We start from the raw sequence: 20,003 nt of genomic DNA on the forward strand, positions 1-20,003 counted from the left end.
CAAATGAAATTACAAAACAGCATTAGAGTCACAGATGTAGAAAACACACTTGTGGTTACAAGTTGGGGGAAACAGTGGAGGGATAAATTGAGAGATTGAGATTGATATATACACACTACTATCTATAAAATAGATAACTGAAAGGACCTACTGTTAGCAGAGGGAACTCTACTCAAGACTCAGTAATGACCTATAAGGAAAAGGGATCTAAAAAAGGCTGATCTAAAAAGTATATGTATAACTGACACACTTTGCTGTATAGCGGAAACTAACACAACATTGTAAATCAACTAAACTCCAATAAAATTTTATTTTAAAAAAGATGAATTTTCTGTAATAAATATATCCCAATTTTTAAAAACCTATGTTATTGAACATCTAGTACTATATTCCTTCCTGCACAAGCAGAATACACTATATTGAAAAGCTATAACAAACAGTGAAAGCAAGAAAGTTTTTTAGCACTTAAATTTTTTAAAAACAACTTAATGTCAAATTTAACTGAAATATTTTACAATCCCAATAATAGCCCAAAATATTTTATGTATACATTTAAAAATCTATAGGGAAATATCAAATTTATATTTTATGATGACATCAGTGCATAGTTGTGATTCATTTATATTATTTTTTTAGTAGTGGTTTCATTTAGAAAGAAAAATATCTTCTAAAAGTATTTGAAAGATTGATAATACTCAGTACAAGGGAGGATGAAAAAAAGTGAAAATGTTAGTCGCTCAGTCACGTTCAACTCTTTGCTACACCATGGACTGACTGTGGCCCACCAGTTTCCTCTGATCATGGAATTCTCCAGGCAAGAATACTGGAGTGTAGCCATCCCACTGCTCCAAGGGATTTTTCCAACCCAGGGATAAACCCGGGTCTCCTGCATTGCAGGAGGATTCTTTACCTTCCGAGCCACTTCCCTTGAGGGGAGCAAGAGAAAACATTCTTATTCATGTTACTAAGATTATAAATTGCTACAATGTCTTTGAAGAACAATTTGGAAATACTAATAATCTGCAAAAGATGTAACTCTTTGCTAGAAATTTCACTCTAGAAATGTATTAGCGAAGTATTCTAAAGAATGTACAAAAGTACATGTAGAACAGTATTCTTTTGGCATTCTTTAAAAAATAATTACAAATAAAGCAAAGATCCAATAAGGGTGACATAGATAAACTGTGTTCCATGCAGAGGGACAGCATGCAAATACTAAAAAGATGTGTTAGCACTACAATGTGTGAAAATAAAAATTGGCCAACATTAAAAAAGTGATAGAGCACTATACATAATATGATGCATTTTGAAATCTTTTAAAATATACACAAAATGTTAAGAATAGTCAGCTCTGTCAGTGGATTTAAAAGAATGGAAAGAGAATCATCATTAAAAATCATATACATATTAAAAAGATAGTATGAGATTATTTTTAAGAACAATATTCAATACATTTGACAATTTAGGTGGGCAAGCTCCTAGACAAGTCCAACTTACAAAAAAGATTAAATAATACATAGAAGATATGAATATACATAAAGTAACTGAATTTTTCATAATACCTAAAGTAACTGAACTTTTAGTTTAAAATATTGCCAGAGAAAAATTTCTAGTGCCAAATGTCTTCACTAGTTGATTCTACAGAAAATTAAAATGTATCTTTCACAAACTCTTACCAGAATAAAAAGAGGTTATATATCTCATCTCATGAGTCCAACCAACATAAATTTGACACCAAAGCATGATGAAATAATATTACAAAAATTGAAAATAGAACAAAAAATACTAAATAAAACATTATCAACACTAATCTAGTAATGCACATAGCAGGTAATAAATGCATCATGAACAAGTTAAATTTATTCCAGGTGAGAATTCTAGTTTAACATTTGAAAATCAACAAATATAATATGTTTCTTTAACAAACAAGATAAAAATCATATGATCATTGGAATACATTTAAAGTTATTAAAAAATATTTTAAATTTTAATGACTAAAAATAGGAGGGATCTTCCTTAGCCTGACAAAAGTTATCTATAAAAAATCTGATACTTAAAGACGAACTTTTGAGAAATTTTTTTATGAGATAAAGAATGAGTCAATTAACACCATTTCTACTCAGCACTGCTGTAGAGCTCTTAGTCAGCATAGTAAGTTAAGATGTTTAGTAAGTTACAAAGAATGGATAAGAAAAAATAAACTCATTATTCTCAAATGAATTATTCTCAAAAGAGTCTCTCAGACTCTTTGCCATCTGAGCCACCAGGGAAAATATATTTGCAAATATTTTCAAAGCACTCAAATTCAAAATATACTAATATAAGGAACCACTTATGAATCAATAAATAAAAAAACAGATAACAGTAAAGTGGACAAAATCTTTGAATGGTACTCTAAAACATTATTGCCTTCCCAGGTGGCTCAGTGGCAAAGAGTCTGCCTGACAATGCAGGAGACAAAGGTTCGATCACTCATTAAGGAAGGTCCCCTGGAAAAGAAAATTGCAACCTACTCCACTATTCTTCCCTGGCAAACCCCATAAAAAGAAAGTCTGACAGGATTACAGCCCATGGGGTCTAAAAGAGTCGGACATGACTTAGCGACTAAAAATCAACAAAACCAAAACACCATATTCAAGGAGTCTATATATATATATACACAAAGGTGTTTAATAACATATTAATGAAAAATGCAAATTAAAACCATAATGAGACATCCGTCTCCACACATTCCCACCTACTATAATAGTTTAAGTTAAAAAGACTATTAAAACCAACTGAAGGCAAAGCTAATGAGTAACTTGAAATCTCACACACCAAAGGTTGAACTGGAAATTGGCTCAAACCCTTGGGAAAATCTAGGAATTTTACTAAGCATTAGTCATTGATTCAGCAAGTTAACCTTAGGTTCAGTTCAGTTGCTGAGTCATGTCCAACTCTGTGACCCCATGGACTGCAGCATATCAGGCCTCCCTGTCCATCGCCAACACCCAGAATTTATTCAGACTCACGTCCATTGAGTCAGTGATGCTATCCAGCCATCTCATCTATCATCCCCTTCTCCTCCTGCTTTCAATCATTCCCAGCATCAGGATCTTTTCTAGTGAGTCAGTTCTCATCAGGTGGCCAAAGTATTGGATTTTCAGCTTCAGCATCAGTGCTGCCAATGAATATTCAGGACTGATTTCCTCTAGGATGAACTGGTTTGGATACCATTGCAGTGCAAGGGACTCTCAAGATCTTCTCCAACACCACAGTTCAAAGCCATCAATTTTTTGTCACTCATCTTACTTTATTGTCCAACTATAACATCCATATATGACTATTGCATAAATGCTTTGACTAGCCGGACGTTTGTTGGCAAAGCATTGTCTCCACTTTTTAATATGCTGTCTAGGTTGGTCATAACATTTCTTCCAATGAGTAAGAGTCTTTTAATTTCATGGCTACACTAACCATCTGCTGATAATGGATTCTCCCAAAATAAAGTCTGCCACTGTTTCCATTGTTTCCCCATCTATTTGCCACGAAGTGATGGGACTGGATGCCATGATCTTAGTTTTCTGGATGTTGAGTTTTAAGCCAACTTTTTCACTCTCCTCTTTCACTTTCATCAAGAGGCTTTCTAGTTCTTCTTTGCTTTCTGCCATAAGGGTGGTGTCATCTGCATATCTGAGGTTATTGACATTTCTCCCAGCAATCTTGATTCCAGCTTGTACTTCATCCAGTCCAGCATTTCACATGATGTACTCTGCATATAAGTTAAATAAGCAGGGTGACAGTATACAGCCTTGATGTACTCCTTTCCCTATTAGTAACCAGTCTGTTGTTCCATGTACAGTTCTAACTGTTGCTTCTTGACCTGCATACAGATTTCTCAAGAGCCAGGTTAGGTGGTCTACTATTCCCATCTCTTGAAGAATATCCATCGTTTGTTGTGATCCACACAGTCAAAGGCTTTGGCATAGTCAGTAAAGCAGATGTAGATGTTTTTCCAGAACTCTCTTGGTTTTTCAATGATCCAACAGATGTTGGCAATTTGATCTCTGGTTCCTTTACCTTTTCTAAATCTAGCTTGAACATCTGGAAGTTCACAGTTCACATACTATTGAAGCCTGGCTTGGAGAATTTTGAGCATTACTTTGCTAGCATGTGAGATAAGTGCACTTGTGCAGTGGTTTGAGCACTGTTTGGCATTGGAATGAAAACTGACCTTTGCCAGTCCTGTGGCCACTGCTGAGGTTTCCAAATTTGCTGGCATACTGAGTGCAGTACTTTCACAGCATCATCTTTTAGGATTTGAAATAGCTCAACTGGAATTCTATCACATCCACCTGCTTTGCTCATAATGATGCTTCCTAAGGCCCACTTGATTTTGCATTCCAGGATGTCTGGCTCTAGGTTGGTGATCTAACCATCATGATTATCTGGGTCGTGAAGATTTTTTTTTTTTGTATAGTTCTTCTGTGTATTCCTGCTACCTCTTAATATATTCTGCTTCTGTTAGGTCTATACCATTTTTGTCCTTTATTGTGCCCATCTTTAGATGAAATGTTCAGCACTCTCTAGTCTTTCCCATTCTATTGTTTTCCTCAATTTCTTTACGTGGATCACTGACTGAGGCTTTCTTCTCTCTCCTTGTTATTCTTTGGAACTCTGCATTCAAATGGGTATATCTTTCCTCTTCTCCTTTGTCTTTCACTTCTCTTCTTTTCATAGCTATTTGTAAGACCTCCTCAGACAACTATTTTGCCTTTTTGCATTTCTTTTCCTTGGGGATGGTCTTGATCCCTGCCTCCTGACAATGTCACAAACCTCCGTCCATAGTTCTTCAGGCATTCTGTCTATCAGATCTAATCCCTTGAATCTATTTGTCACTTCCACTGTATAATCATAAGGGGTTTGATTTAGGTCATACCTGAATGGTATGGTGGTTTTCCCTGCTTTCTTCAATTTAAGCCTGAATTTGGCAATAAGGAGTCATAGTCTGTGCCACAGTCAGCTCCCGGTCTTGTTTTTGCTGACTGTATAGAACTTCTCCATCTTTGGCTGCAAAGAATATCATCAATCTGATTTTGGTATTGACCATCTGGTGATGTTCATGTGCAGAGTCTTCTCTTGTGTTGTTGGAAGAGGGTGTTTGCTATGACCAGTGCATTCTCTTGGCAAAACTCTATTAGCCATTGACCTGCTTCGCTTCATACTCCAAGGCCAAATTTGCCTGTTACTCCACATATCTCTTGACTTCCTACTTTGGCATTCCAGTCCCCTATAATGAAAAGGACATCTTTGTTGGGTGTTAGTTCTAGGAGGTCTTGTAGGTCCTTATAGAACCATTCACCTCCAACTTCTTCAGCATTACTGGTTGGGGCACAGACTTGGATTACTCTGATACTGAATGGTTTGCCTTGGAAACGAACAGAGATCATTCTGTTGTTTTTGAGATTGCATCCAAGTACTGCATTTTGGACTCTTGTTGACTATGATGGCTACTCCATTTCCTCTGGGGGATTCTTGCTGACAGTAGTATATATCATGGTCATCTGAGTTAAATTCACCCATTCCAGTCCATTTTAGTTCACTGAATCCTAAAATGTCAATGTTCACTCTTGCCATCTCCTGTTTGACCACTTCCAATTTGCCTTGATTCATCGACCTAACATTCCAGGTTCCTATGCAATACTGCTCTTTACAGCATTGGGCTTTACTTCCATCACCAGTCACATCCACCACTGGGTGTTGTTTTTGCTTTGGCTCCATCTCTTTATTCTTTTTGGAGTTATCTCTCCACTGATTTCCAGTAGCATATTGGGCACCTACGGATCTGGGGAGTCCATCTTTCAGTGTCCTATCTTTTTGCCTTTTCATACTGTTCATGGGGTCCTCAAGGCAAGAATACTGAAGTAGTTTGCCATTCCCTTCTCCAGTTCACCACATTTTGTCAGAACTCTCCACCATGACCCATCCATCTTGGATTTTTTAGAGTTTCCTTTGCTGGATCTTTCTGACTCCCACCAAGTTGATGCATAAAACTGATAGACAAAGAAGGGAAGCTTAGGGAAATAAAAAAAAGTCTGTTGAGGCACAGGCTATGTGGCGCAGAAGCAGCTTTGGGGAGATACCCCGGGTCCAAGGGCAGAGAGGCCCCAGCAAGATGGTAGGTGCTGGAGCAGTGGTTGCATGGCACTCAAGCAACTGTGAGGAGATACCCCACATCCAAGAACAAAGGAGAAGCCCCAGAAAGATGGCAGGAGGGGCAAAATCACATTCAGAATCAAACCCCATACCCACTAGAAATGCTCAGATGGCTCAAACAAACCTTGTGTGCACCAGGACCCAGAGACCCCACAGAGACTGAGACAGAACTGTGTTTGAGCGTCTCCTGTGGAGGTCCGGGTCAGCAGTGGACTGCCGCAGGGGCAGGGGCCCTGGGTGCAGCAGACCTGGGTGTGGCATAAGACTTCGTGCAGGCGGTCGCCATTAACCCCACCATAGAGCTGCCAGAACTTACACAGGACTGGGAAATAGTCTCTTGGAGGGCACAAACAGAACCTTGTGTGCCCCAGGACCCAGGAGAAAGGAGCAGTGACCCCACAAGAGACTGACCCAGACTTACCCGTAAGTGTCCAGGAGTCTCCGGCGGAGGTGTGGGTCAGTGATGGCCTGCTGTGGGTTGGGGGCGCTGAGTGTAGAAGTGCACGCATGGGACCATTTGAAGGAGGTCACCATTATCTTCATTACCTCCACCATAGTTTGGCCCCAGGTAACAGGGAGGGAACACAGTTCCATCCATCAACAGAAAATTGGATAAAAGATTTACTGAACATGGCCCCTGCCCATCAGAACAAGACCCAATTTCCCCCTCAGTCAGTCTCTCCCATCAGGAAGCTTCCATAAGCCTCTTACCCTTCTCCATCAGAGGGCAGACTGACTGAAAACTAAAATCACAGGAAACTAATCTTAGGTATCAGTTCAATTCAGTTCAGTTCAGTTGTTCAGTCACGTCCGATCTTTGCGACCCCATGAATCGCAGCACGCCAGGCCTCCCTGTCCAACTCCTGGAGTTTACTCAAGCTCATGTCCATTGAGTCGGTGATGCCATCCAGCCATCTCATCCTCTGTCATCCCCTTCTCCTCCTGGCCCCAATCCCTCCCAGCATCAGGGTCTTTTCCAATGAGTCAACTCTTCACATGAGGTGGCCAAAGTACTGGAGTTTCAGCCTCAGCGTCAGTCCTTCCAATGAACACCCAGGACTGATCTCTTTTAGGATGGACTGGTTGGATCTCCTTGCAGTCCAAGGGACTCTCAAGAGTCTTCTCCAACACCACAGTTCAAAAGCATCAATTTTTTGGCACTCAGCTTTCTTCACAGTCCAACTCTCTTAAGTATATCTTAGCAAAAATGCATATACATACATGCACTACAAAAGGCATGTAAAAGAATGTATGATTATAGGAAAACTATTACACAAAACTGAAAATAACCTAGACATCTAACAGGTAGAACAGATAGGTCTGTGTTGGAGTACAATGGAATTTTATAGAACAATAAAAATGAATTATTATTACATTCAAAACATGGATATATCTCAACAAAAAGACTGAGCAAAAGAAATTTGATACAAAAAAGTCACATATGGTATGATTCTGTTTATACAAATTTCAAAAACAGGCAAAAACAATTCTATGGTCTTGAAGTCAGAATTAGTGATTACTTTTGTGGAAGAACAAGGTGTTAATGATTGCTGGAAGAGGGGGTGTTGGGTACTGACAAAGATCTTTATTCAGAACTGAATCTTGATTTCATGACTCTTTTTCTGTGTGCTTTTCTATATTTCTGTTACTCTATCCAAATTTTTTCTTTTTTTATATAAAAGCAATGCAATGTTTTATTAAAAGTAGATGTCTTAGTTTCATCATCATTCCAAATAATTTTGCGGGAAAAAAAAGTGAGTTAATTTTCTAGCACCAAAAGAGTTGGTATGAAAGCTAAAAGAAAAATACAGTAAATCAAATCAGTAGATTTTTTAAAGATTTTTAGTTAAAATATATTGTGTTTAATGCATAAAAATAATATGCAAAGGTATTTTCACCTGATATAAATTTGTTACATTAAATAAGTTGAGTTTCAAACTATAATGTTTCAAATATTGTTTATATTACCTCAGTAGACAATCTTGCCTGTTACAGATAGCAAATCTGACAATTAAATACTATCAGATTAGATGTCTTAGGATAGAATTACTGTTTATGGTTTATAATGTTATGAAGAAAAATAGGCCTGAAAAGCACAAAAAAAATTCTGATACTTAGTAAAAAGTTAAAATAATGAATTTTTAAATAGAATATTATAATTGCTCAGTTTATGCTTTGAAAATTTCCCCATGTAAATCACTTCAGTAGAAGACCATATTGTTTATGAGATATCCATAAATAAAATATATATCAATTCATAATGGCTTAATCTGTTGTGTTGATGTCAAATTCATGTGACAGTCTAGGGATAGAAGGTCACCTAAAATGGAGGAAATTTAAACTGTGACTAATTAAAATACTAAAACCAGGTATCATGGAGAGGCAGAATAGCACACAGATGAACAGTCTAGGTTTAACAGTTCGTTAACCTGGATGCGAATTCTAGCTTCTCTAATCACTAGTTTTTTTAATATATCTATTTTTCTCATCTATAAATGGTTAAAAAATAGAAGTAAAATCCATCTCATGGGTTTCGTTAGTTATGAGATATCACATGCCACACATTTAAAACAATGCCCAGCACAGATTGAGCACTCAAAATGGTTGTTGTTAATAACTGAAGTGTGATTATACAGAAGTCATTGTCTGCATAACCAAATAAAAAAGCTGTCCCATACTTCAGTATTTTCAATCTTTAAATTCAGCTAGATGAGTGCTCTAGGTAAGTAACCATTCATTTTTCATAAAAATGTTTCATTCCTTGTGCTATTTCTGAAAAACATATATGACTCATCTGACTCTCCAAGATTGTATAGCATATATGCTAAGCCAAATGTAAAAGCTGGATATTGTCTACTTAAGAATATCTAGAAAAGGCATTTTAATATTCTAGTAAAAAAATAAGAGAAAGTTTGTCATATTTGTCATCAAAAATAAAAAGGAATACACTCTGAAATTTTATATACATAAATACATATATATGCATATTTAAAAAAATGTGTGTGCACATGTGTGTGTATTCTAAATGATCAATTAAATGAATACAAGATCTTATAATATGTTGAAAAAAATCACTGTCAGTGTGTCACCTCTCAGGTTATTAAAAAATAATGTAACAATTATATATAAATATTAGTGAGGTGAATTTTTACTGAATTGTCCAGGACTCTCACTGGATTATTAATATCAATCAAGACCAATGTCCTTGACTTGGAAAAATCATGGTCCACACCTCTCCGTGAGATGTTCTGACTAGCATGATAAAACAAACATGCAAGCATGAATAAGATTACCTTACCCCTTGTCCAGATTTGCTCCTAACATGACCTTAGACAAATTACTTATTTCTCTGAGCTTGTCTCCTCATCTGTAAAAATGAATAACCATACTTTACAATCTAAGTTTCAGAATTGTTGCAAAGGATCAAACAAGGTTATGCGTTATATCACTGAAAGATGAACTCCCCAGGTCGGTAGGTGCCCAATATGCTACTGGAAATCAGTGGAGAGATAACTCCAAAAAGAATAAAGAGATAGAGCCAAAGCAAAAACAACACCCAGTGGTGGATGTGACTGGTGATGGAAGTAAAGCCCAATGCTGTAAAGAGCAATATTGCATAGGAAACTGGAATTCTAGGTCAATGAATCAAGGCATATTGGAAGTGGTCAAACAGGAGATGACAAGAGTGAACACTGACATTTTAGGATTCAGTGAACTAAAATGGACTGGAATGGGTGAAGTTAACTCAGATGACCATTATATATACTACTGTCAGCAAGAATCCCCCAGAAGAAATGGAGTTTTGCCAAGAGAATGCACTGATCATAGCAAACACCCTCTTCCAACAACACAAGACAAGACTCTACATGTGGACATCACCAGATGGTGATGAATAGAAGAGATGTGAAAAACAAAGGAGAAAAGGAAAGATATACTTATTTGAATGCAGAGTTCCAAAGAATAGCAAGGAGACAGAAGAAAGCCTTCCTCAGTGATCCATGTAAAGAAATTGAGGAAAACAATAGAATGGGAAAGACTAGAGAGCTCTTCAAGAAAATTAGAGATATCAAAGGAACATTTCATGCAAAGATGGGCATAATAAAGAACAGAAATGGTATGGACCTAACAGAAGCAGAAGATATTAAGAGGTGGCAAGAATACACAGAAGAACTATACCGAAAAGATCTTCACAACCCAGATAGCCACGATGGTGTGATCACTCACATAGAGCCAGATATCCTGGAATGCAAAGTCAAGTGGGCCTAGGAAGCATCACTATGAACAAAGCTAGGGAAGGTGATGGAATTTCAGTTGAGCTCTTTCAAATCCTGAAAGATGATGCTGTGAAAGTACTGCACTCAATATACTAGCAAATCTAGAAACCTCGGCAGTGGCCACAGGATTGGAAAAGGTCAGTTTTCATTCCAATCCCAAAGAAAGGCAATGCCAAAGAATGCTCAAACTACTGCACAATTGCACTCATCTCATACGCCAGCAAAGTAATGCTCAAAATTCTCCAAACCAGACTTAAAACTATACATGAACCATGAACTTCCAGATGTACAAGCTGGATTTAGAAAAGGCAGAGGAACCGGAGATCAAATTGCCAGCATTTCTTGGATCATCAAAAAAGCAAGAGAGTTACAGAAAAACATCTACTTCTGCTTCATTGACTACACCAAAACTTTCACTGTTGACTGTGTGGGTCACAACAAACTGTGGGAAACTCTTCAAGAGATAGGAATACCAGACCACCTGACCTGCCTCTTGAGATATCTGTATGCAGATCAAGAAGCAACAGTTAGAACTGGACATGAAACAACAGAGTGGCTACTAATTGGGAAAGGAGTATGTCAAGGCTGTATATTGTCACCCTGCTTATTTAACTTATATGCAGAGTACATCATTCGAAATGTTGGACTGGATAAAGCACAAGTTGGAATCAAGATTGTAGGGAGAAATATCAATAACCTCAGATATGCAGATGATACCACCCTTGGCAGAAAGTGAAGACGAACTAAAGAGCTTCTTGATGAAAATGAAAGAGGAGAGTGAAAAAGTTAGCTTATAACTCAACATTCAGAAAACTAAGATCATGTCATCCGGTCCCATCACTTCATGGCATATAGAGGGAGAAACATTGGAAACAGCGGGAGATTTTATTTTGGGGGGCTCCAAAATCACTGCAGATGGTGACTGCAGCCATGAAATTAAAAGATGCTTGCTCCTTGGAAGGAAAGCTATGATCAATCTAGACAGCATATTAAAAAGCAGAGACATCACTTTGCCAACAAAGTTCTATCTAGTCAAAGGTATGGTTTTTCCAGTAGTCATGTATGGATGTGAGAGTTGAACTATAAAGAAAGCTGAGTGCTGAAGAATTGATGCTTTTGAACTGTGGTGTTGGAGAAGACTCTTGAGAGTCCTTGGACTGCAAGGAGATCTAACAAGTCTATCCTAAAAGAAATCAGTCCTGAATATTCGTTGGAAGGACTGATGTTGAAGCTGAAACTCCAATACTTTGGCCACCTGATGAGAAGAACTGACTCACTAGAAAAGACCCTGATGCTGGGAAAGATGAAAGCAGGAGGGGAAGGGAATGGCAGAGGATGAGATGGTTGGATGGCATCAACAACCTGATGGACATGAGTTAGAAAGCTCTGGGAGTTGGTGATGGACAGGGAAGCTTGGAGTGCTGCAGGTCATGGGGTCACAAAGAGTTGGACATGACTGAGCAACTGAACTGAACTGAACTGATGCTTTATGAACTTCCAGAGTCCATACCAATCAAAGGCTTTTTATTAAATGAAGAGAAAGAGCATTCAATTCACCAGTATTTAGTTCAAACACAGCTAAATTTATATATCTACATTATCCATGTAACTATACATTTATTCCTTCTTCTAAAATGGAGAATTAAGAATTACCTCTGGTTTAGAATTTGTTAGTTATTCAGTGTCCTAAGCATGCCTTATCTTGACAAGCAATTGAGTGAAAGTTGCTCTGTCATGTCCAACTCTTTGTGACCCCATGAACTATACAGTCCATGGAATTCTCTAGGCCAGAATACTGGAGTGGGTAGCCTTTCCCTTCTCCAGGGGATCTTCCCAATCCAGGGATTGAACCCAGGTCTCCTGCATTTTAGGCAGATTCTTTACCAGCTGATCTACAAGGGAAGCCCAAGAATACTGGAGTGGGTAACCTATCCTTTCTCCAGATCTTTCCAACCCAGGCATCAAAGCAGGGTCTCCTGCATTGCAGGTAGATTCTTTACCAACTGAGCCATCAGGGAAGCCCTATCTTGACAAATTACTTATTAAAAGATTCTTTTTGTGTGTCTTGCTGTATAATACAACAAACACAGCAATCACTGAAAAATTAAGAAGATTGACATAGCTTCTAGTTTTATTTCTTATTGCCAATGTAGAGATATAAATCCATAATCTTCCGACATTTTTAAAAGGTGCTTAGTCTTAACCTTCTTCAAATTCATTTCTTCAGAAATATACATCAGTGTCTTCACTGGGCCCAAAAAGGAATAAGGCATTGGCCTTGTCCTCAAGGGTTTACAATAGGGGTAACAAGCAAGTAAATAGTCAGTTATAATACAGTATTGTAAGTGCTATGGTTAGGATACCCACAGATTGTTATGAATGCACTGAATAAGAGTTAAAACTTAGCCTGGAAATTTTGGAAGGTCTTCCTTAAGACGGTGGAGGCTGACCTGAGCCTTAAAGAGGTGAGGCAGACCAACTACATGGCAGACAAGGAGACAGAAAATGTCTGGCCAGAAATAGAATATGGAGGGGAAGTGGAGTTTGGGAAAATAGAGAAAGAATATAATAAATAAGGGGAAATGCAAAAAGTTTAATATGATTGGCACTGTGGAATACTGGAGATGGAAGAAACTGGAGTGATGAGGAAATGAATTTAGAGAAGTAAACAAGGACCACTTAATAAAGGACATTAGGTCCTTAATTAAGAAAAAGACTTAAAGAACTTCAGGCAGTTTGTTATTTAAGAAAGAGAGAGAAAAAACTCTATCAAAAATTTTTCAGCAGAGGAGGTACCTGTTGAGATTGGTTTCAGAAAGATAACTGATAGTAGCGCAGAGAATTTGCTTAAGAAGACTACAGGAGAGTGGGACTGAAGTAGGGGTTCTGAACTCTGAACATCCTCAGAATATCCTTATTTCCTACACAGGAAACAAAGGTTTAAAGAAATTAAGTAACTTGCCCTGAATCACACAGTGTGTAAGTGGCTGAGCTAGGTCTCAAGCAAAGCTCTGAATAATTCTAAAATGTGTGCTCTCAAGGACCTTAGAAAAGGCCTCTGAGGAAAAGAAATGAATGTGACAAACCCGAAGCACTTATAGAATAGCAACAAACAAAAGGATGCAGGAAAAGCAATGACACAGTCAAGTCTACATCATCAAAATCAAGTACAGGGGTGAGCAATTATCCAGTGAATTAAGGACCATCTGGATAATCCTGGCAAAAGCAGATTTAGTGTCTGAGTCATTCAGATAATTGTGCAAACAATGTGCCCTTCTCTGGCTGAGTAACCTGGTCATTAATATCTTCCATAGTACATTCTGCCCTGTGGCACTTTTGAAATGGACAACAGTAGCTCAGAAAGAATTAAGGTACTATTCACTTCATGGGAAAGCCACATAAATAATAATGGGATCTCAATAGACTGTGAGCGTATTTTATACATCCCCAGGAGCCACTTCACACAGAGATACATGATATACATAAGCCAAATCCCACTTCAAAGAAGGAAAAAAGTTCAGCAAAAGCACTGTCAAATGCATGTTGTTATATTCAATTCTTTGCAGGTAACAGAAAGTTTTATAGGCCTTAAAGCAATGAAAAATATCACTGCAAATAGGTTTATAGATTAAATAGGTTTATAAACATAAATTTACAAATTTATGTATGTTCAACATAAAAAAAGGGAAAAAAAACAGGGTGAGAAAAAATTTCACAGTATATAACAGACTTGTTATTATATGAAGAAACTATGAATACCCCAATAGAGAAATAGTCAAGTAAAATCCACAAATAAAAGAGAAGATAAAGGCTTGAGAAATGAAAATATGTCAAACTCATTCAAAATCATAGAGACACAACTTAAAGAATGACTAGATATATAATTTTGACTCCAAAATAGTCACAGTTGTTTTAACCACAATACCAAGTGTTAATGTGATTATGGCCAATCAGTTTAAACTGAGTATCAATTTGTGCACATTTTTTTTTGTAAGAGCAATTTGGTTATTAGCATTAGGAGTCTGGAAATATTTATACATTTGATCCAATAACATCTAAGAAGTTATAGTAAAGAAATGATCTGAAAGGTAATGAGTATCTATGTTCATTTCCGCAAGTGTGAAAAACTGGAAACTATCTAAAGGCTTTGTTACAAAAAAACTGGCAGCCATAAAAGAACATGGTTAGTAAGACTATTAAATGAAATAAATGAATATTTATGGTGTGTTATTATGCTAGAAAAAAGCTGAATGCCAAAACGCATATTCACTGTAAATTCAGATCTGTAAATTTAAAATACGTATGCATATTCATAAAAATAAAACTAGGAGGTTGATAGTAGATCTCTGTGCATGATGGAACTACCTTTTATTTCCAATTTTTCTTGAATGATCCTGTATTTCCTTATAACTATAAAAAGCTATAATTTAACATTTAAATTTAATAGTAAATGGATATTCTTTCAATACAATTTTATACAGTAAGTCATTCAGACAACCATAGTGAAATAATGCCCCATCCTCCACCTGCTATATTTCCAAGTTCATACAACTGGTATGTCCTGTTCTAAGGATCAGAACCCACTTTGAAGTATTCTTGCTTCAAAGCCAGTGCTCTTTAAGATACAAAGTCAAAGCACAGTGAAAGATTCAAAGCAGAGTTGAATCAATAAGGAACATTAAAAATACATTATATCAATAATAATATTTGGCATCTCAGATTTAAGCAGAGAAACTTATACACAGGGATATTTGATAACTGCACTAATGGAGCCATGCAATGACAGATGAAACTGGTATTAAGGAAAACAGAAAAATACAAATTAGATTGAGAATAGAAATGAAATTAATTACTGAATAGATGGTGGGCATCTGGAAGTAGACAAAAGAAAAAAAAACTGATCATAAATCAGAAAAGCCTAGACAACTGCAGTATCCTTTGCTAAAAGCTCGTTTAAGGATGATAATTATTGATGGCAGAAAGCAAAAAAAAAAATTGTTTTCTCTAAGTACATTATAATTGTAATGTATAATTGTATGTCTTCTTCTAGCAGCTATTGTCTCAATTTCAAGGAGGAGATGGACAATATGGCAGAAATGGCAGATTAAAAGGGAATAAAATGAATGCACCACTAAAAAAAAAAAAAAATGAAGACTGGACTTGAGGAAGGACTAACTGATGACCTAGAGAGGATAAGTTCTAGATATGACACAGACAATGGCCAATTTATCATTAGAAATGGATGGCCCTTGTTGATCTCTTTTTTAATAAGGCATGTGGGATGGCAGGTTTTGCATGGAGAAAGATGGATTATCTATTTTTCAACTTTGTCTCAAGCGGAAGAAGATATCAGAGGATCTATAGAATAACGTGTACATCTTCAGAACCTCTACTGGAAAAGAGAATCATTCTGTGGAAGGATATAGAAACGCCTCATGTCATTCATTCCTCCCCATGGAAAGAATAATGGAGTCAAAGAAGTTTCCAAAATTAGTTCCCAACACAGAGCCTCCAATTAATAGATTACCCCAAACCACTGCTGCATTCATCCAAACAATTCCTTATGATGATATTTCCTCAGTAAGAATCTTTGAGCCTTCTTAGAACTGTGGCCATCTTGATGTATACACAAATATGGGTTACGGTCTTTTTCTACAAAGTACATACTGCCTAATTAGAAGACAAATCAGACATACAAATAATAAATAATTAAACCAAAAGAATGATAGTGTCTGAATAACTGAATAACCTTGGCCTATACTGTTTTTTCTTTAACTTTTTATCTCATATTGGAGTGTAGCTGATTAACAATGCTGTGATATCCTCTCAATGGGTTTCTTATTTCTGTGTGGAATTTCATATCTTGCAGTGTCCTGTAAATAAAGATTAAATTCCACACTTTTCTTTACTTAGTTAAAAAAAAAAAAACAAACAATGCTGTGATAGTTTCAGGTAGGACAGCAAGGGGACTCAGCTACACATATCTGTGTATCCATTCTCCCGCCAATATCCCCTCCCATCCAACCTCGGCCTATACTGTTAGTGGTATCAATATTGATCAAGTTTTGTTACCAGGACCAAAAGCCATGGGACACTGAAGTATTCTATTTGATAGCAAACTGCTATGCAATTAATTCACAGTAGGTTTTCAAATATTAGGGTTGAAATAGTGGATTTGGGAAAGATCTTAAACAAATAACTTCTGTCCTCAAAAATCTTAGTTTTCTCATCTAAGAAAATGGAAAGGCTATCACCAAAATTAAATAATTCCAGGCAATGGGGAAATAAATGCAAAGAAAGCCCATGTAGTTGCAAATAGATATGAGATAAAACAGCAGCACAAGTTTAAATATCATATCTAGAAGTAAAATTTGTACAAAAAATGTATCAAAATTACCTTCTGAGGTTCTAAAGGTCCCTTAGTTTTATATCCTATAAAATGGGTGGATCAATTCCCCCAGATTCCCAAATACTGTCAACTGCAACTTACCAAATAAATTTACCATCAATCAATCAACATACAGGCACAAGCATCCCAGATATGATTCATATTCATTTGATATGTATGCTACATTTCATGCTGATAAGCTACACTGTGAAGCTGAAAAATGCAGGGAAATGGATGAAGATCAAATAGCACTCCAAGAATGTATTCAAAATAATATTTGGAAATATTTATCTTCATGGGCAACACGAAAATATTATTTCATGCAAGGTTTCCTCAGTCTGAGTGCATCTTCTCTGGCTTTTCCCCCAATGGAGAATTTGATTCCCTCTTTCCCCTCCCACTCAGTGTCTCCAGATTGCTTCAGAAGGCCAAGTCAGCCTGCTCAGCAGCAGGCAAACAGGGCTGGGTGTGCAGGAGCTATATATAGCTCCACCTTGGAGATATGTATACACAAGTATATGTACAAATGCCCATGCTGGATGTGGCACGAATAAATAACAAGAGGTTACAGCTTCTCCCACCTTCCTTCTTCCCATCATCCGAATGTTTGAGTAATTTTCAAAGCAGGGTGTCATCTGACCCACCGAGAGTGATGCAGGGTCCAATTTCTCTGCAATTCTTCTGCTTACTGATTCCAGCAATCTGACTCTAGCAAGAACCGGCATCGGGCCAACACCTACTACCCAGATGTGGTCACCCAGGGAGGCTGCCTTGCAGCCCCTGGGAGCCCATCCTGGCACAATTACTTAACTCTCTGGGAATCTCCCAGGATAAACCCATCTTTTAGAAACTAGGATAGACAACGCCACGCTAGGAGAGAGGAGGCTAAGCATTCCCTGCCTCTCCCCTCCTCAAGTCTGCCGCAGAGAGGGGAGAAGGACTGATGTCTTCTCAATGGAGACGTAATTAATTGGAAAATGCCCCTCGAGTTGCAGGTTTTTTCCCCAACCCCCCACTCCCCAAGGGCCAGGGAGAAAACAAGTCCCTTTTCCTCTCAGCGCAACCATTCCCAGTTTTTCAGGGTTGTGCTAGTCTGGAGGCAAGGTAGGAGAGAGGAAACGAGCGGGTGCGGACAGGCGTGGGGAGGAGCAGAAGCTCATCTCAGTTTAGGAAGACCTGGGTTACCGGCTGCGGACATGTCTGCTCCCCCAGACCCTCCCCCGCCCGGTCGACTTGTGGCACCTCTTGGGCGCATCGCCCGCGGTGTCGGCCGCAGCCTCTGAGAGGAAAGTTGACGAGAGGAGACGGGGCTTGGTCCCCTTTCCCAAGGCACTGCCGCCTGCCCTGCCCGTCACCCCGGGCTCCCGCAGCCCACACCCACTCCCCGGTACGACACTCCCTCCACCCAGCCCTTCCTGCCGTCCTTCTCCACGAGAGCTGCGGAGACCGCAGGAGATCTGGGGGTGACGAGGGCGGGGCGGGGCTGGGGGAAGGGGAAGGGAGGCAACAGCCGCAGGAAAATACGCATTCTTTATTCTCTCTGCGAAGAAGGGAAAGTCCTGCCTCCTACCTGTTCCCTGCTTCTGCTCGCCTCGGCGCGGCACAGCTGGACCGTAACCTACAGGTTTCCCACTTCCGCCGCAAACACCTGGGAGCGCATCTCCCCTCCCGGCGCCCCTCCTCGCCTCGGCCGAGCCCGCCCCAGCTACTTGACAGCACAAGCCGGGCCTTTTAGAGAGGTTATTGGAGCGGCAAGGAAAGCGGGGCGGGCGCTAGAGAGAAAGTCGCGCCTCTGATTGGACAAACGGGATGTCACTCATCCCAGGACGAGGTCTTGCTGCGGAACAGGGTAGCTGCTACTAGACCCAACCGCAAGGGTCTCTGCAGTCCCTGGAACCAAACCCTGCAGCCACTGGATCCGTGACCTCTAAGAGGAGGAAACTGGTTTGTTGACTTGTCATCTGAGACCCCAAGAGGGAGGGAGGGACCAGGCAGAACCAGACACCCAGTACTTTCCAGGGCTTTCCTGAAGGGACCATCTGCTCTGGGAGATTTGACAGGCCAAAATATTAGGAGCAGTGAGTGCCTAGATAGAGAGGCACGAACTTCGGTAACGAATGAAGCTACATAGAAAAATACATATAATTACGTGGGAAAAAATCATAAGAAAAGGAAAAATCTTGAAGTCTGTTTCGAGTTTCTTTTTCTTTTTTTGCCTAAATGTAACATGGCAGTGTTTCGTGAGGGGAAAAATGGTTGAGCATCTCATTCTATATAGCAGGGAGACTCCAAAATATCCCCTGGTAGGAACAATGTTTTAGAAGGGAAAATGTTGCAATAATAACCTCTCAAAAAAAGACTAAAGGAAGCAATTAAGGTTAAACTGCTTAAGAGACTTGCCTTGGGCAGTTCATTTGATGGCAGAAGTTTTCAAACAATTACCACTAGACTGATAATCTATCTGTTCCCTTTCTACTGACTGTGATTCTTTTGTGCTCAAACTCTGAGAAGTGGAGGATGGATAAACCAACTCAAACCTACATGATCCCAAGTCTGCCTTTTAGATGAAGGAGGAGGATGGTAAAACCATTTTGGGCCCACTTTTATCTCCACCATTGGTCTAGATGGAGTCAGAAAGTCCTGGAATTAAAGGGATTGCTTAGATTAGGGATAATCATAGAAAATCACAAGTCGAATTGGGGGTAAGGAGGCATCTTATTCTAATGCCATATAAGGAAACAGACTTCTCCTTCACATATTGCCTTCTTTCTGCAAAGAGCCAAGTTCTTCATCCACCTAAATTAAGTAGTTGTCTTAACTAGTGCAGAGCATGACAGAGCTCGCATTCTCAAAGCTTAGGAGGGGTATGGGTCACTGGACAACTGTAGAGAAGATGACATTGTTATTAAAATGCTAAGCAAATGTAGGCTCTTAGCTTCATACTTAAGGTTGTCATCACTGTTAAGCCAGATTCTTCATAAAATGTTCTCATTATGAAACTGGAGGAATTAAATTAATTTATTTGGAAAGCAGAAGGATCTTAGATGTAATTTATAGTGAACAATAGACAAGATTCTTATGTCAAGAACCCTCTTAACACTAAATAGAAATAACTAAAATTCAATGGCAAATTTCAAGATCCCATC

The 20,003-nt window shown here is 38.6% G+C and overlaps 1 protein-coding gene across 3 annotated transcripts in view; it reads right to left on the reverse strand.

Annotated features, from left to right (window-relative positions):
* CNTN1 (contactin 1) overlaps window positions 1-18,581 on the reverse strand; it is a 392,609-nt gene extending 374,028 nt beyond the window's left edge. For 2 of the 3 annotated variants that reach the window (XM_043886892.1, XM_043886903.1), the window contains exon 1: window positions 18,428-18,581. The gene's annotated coding sequence lies outside the window, so the exon portion shown is untranslated. The remainder of the gene's footprint in view (window positions 1-18,427) is intronic. The other variant, XM_043886886.1, reaches the window with a different exon arrangement.
* Window positions 18,582-20,003: the final 1,422 nt, after the last annotated feature.

Source organism: Cervus elaphus, chromosome 3 (genome assembly GCF_910594005.1).
Source record: "Cervus elaphus chromosome 3, mCerEla1.1, whole genome shotgun sequence".
In the NCBI taxonomy this organism is placed as follows: domain Eukaryota; kingdom Metazoa; phylum Chordata; class Mammalia; order Artiodactyla; family Cervidae; genus Cervus; species Cervus elaphus.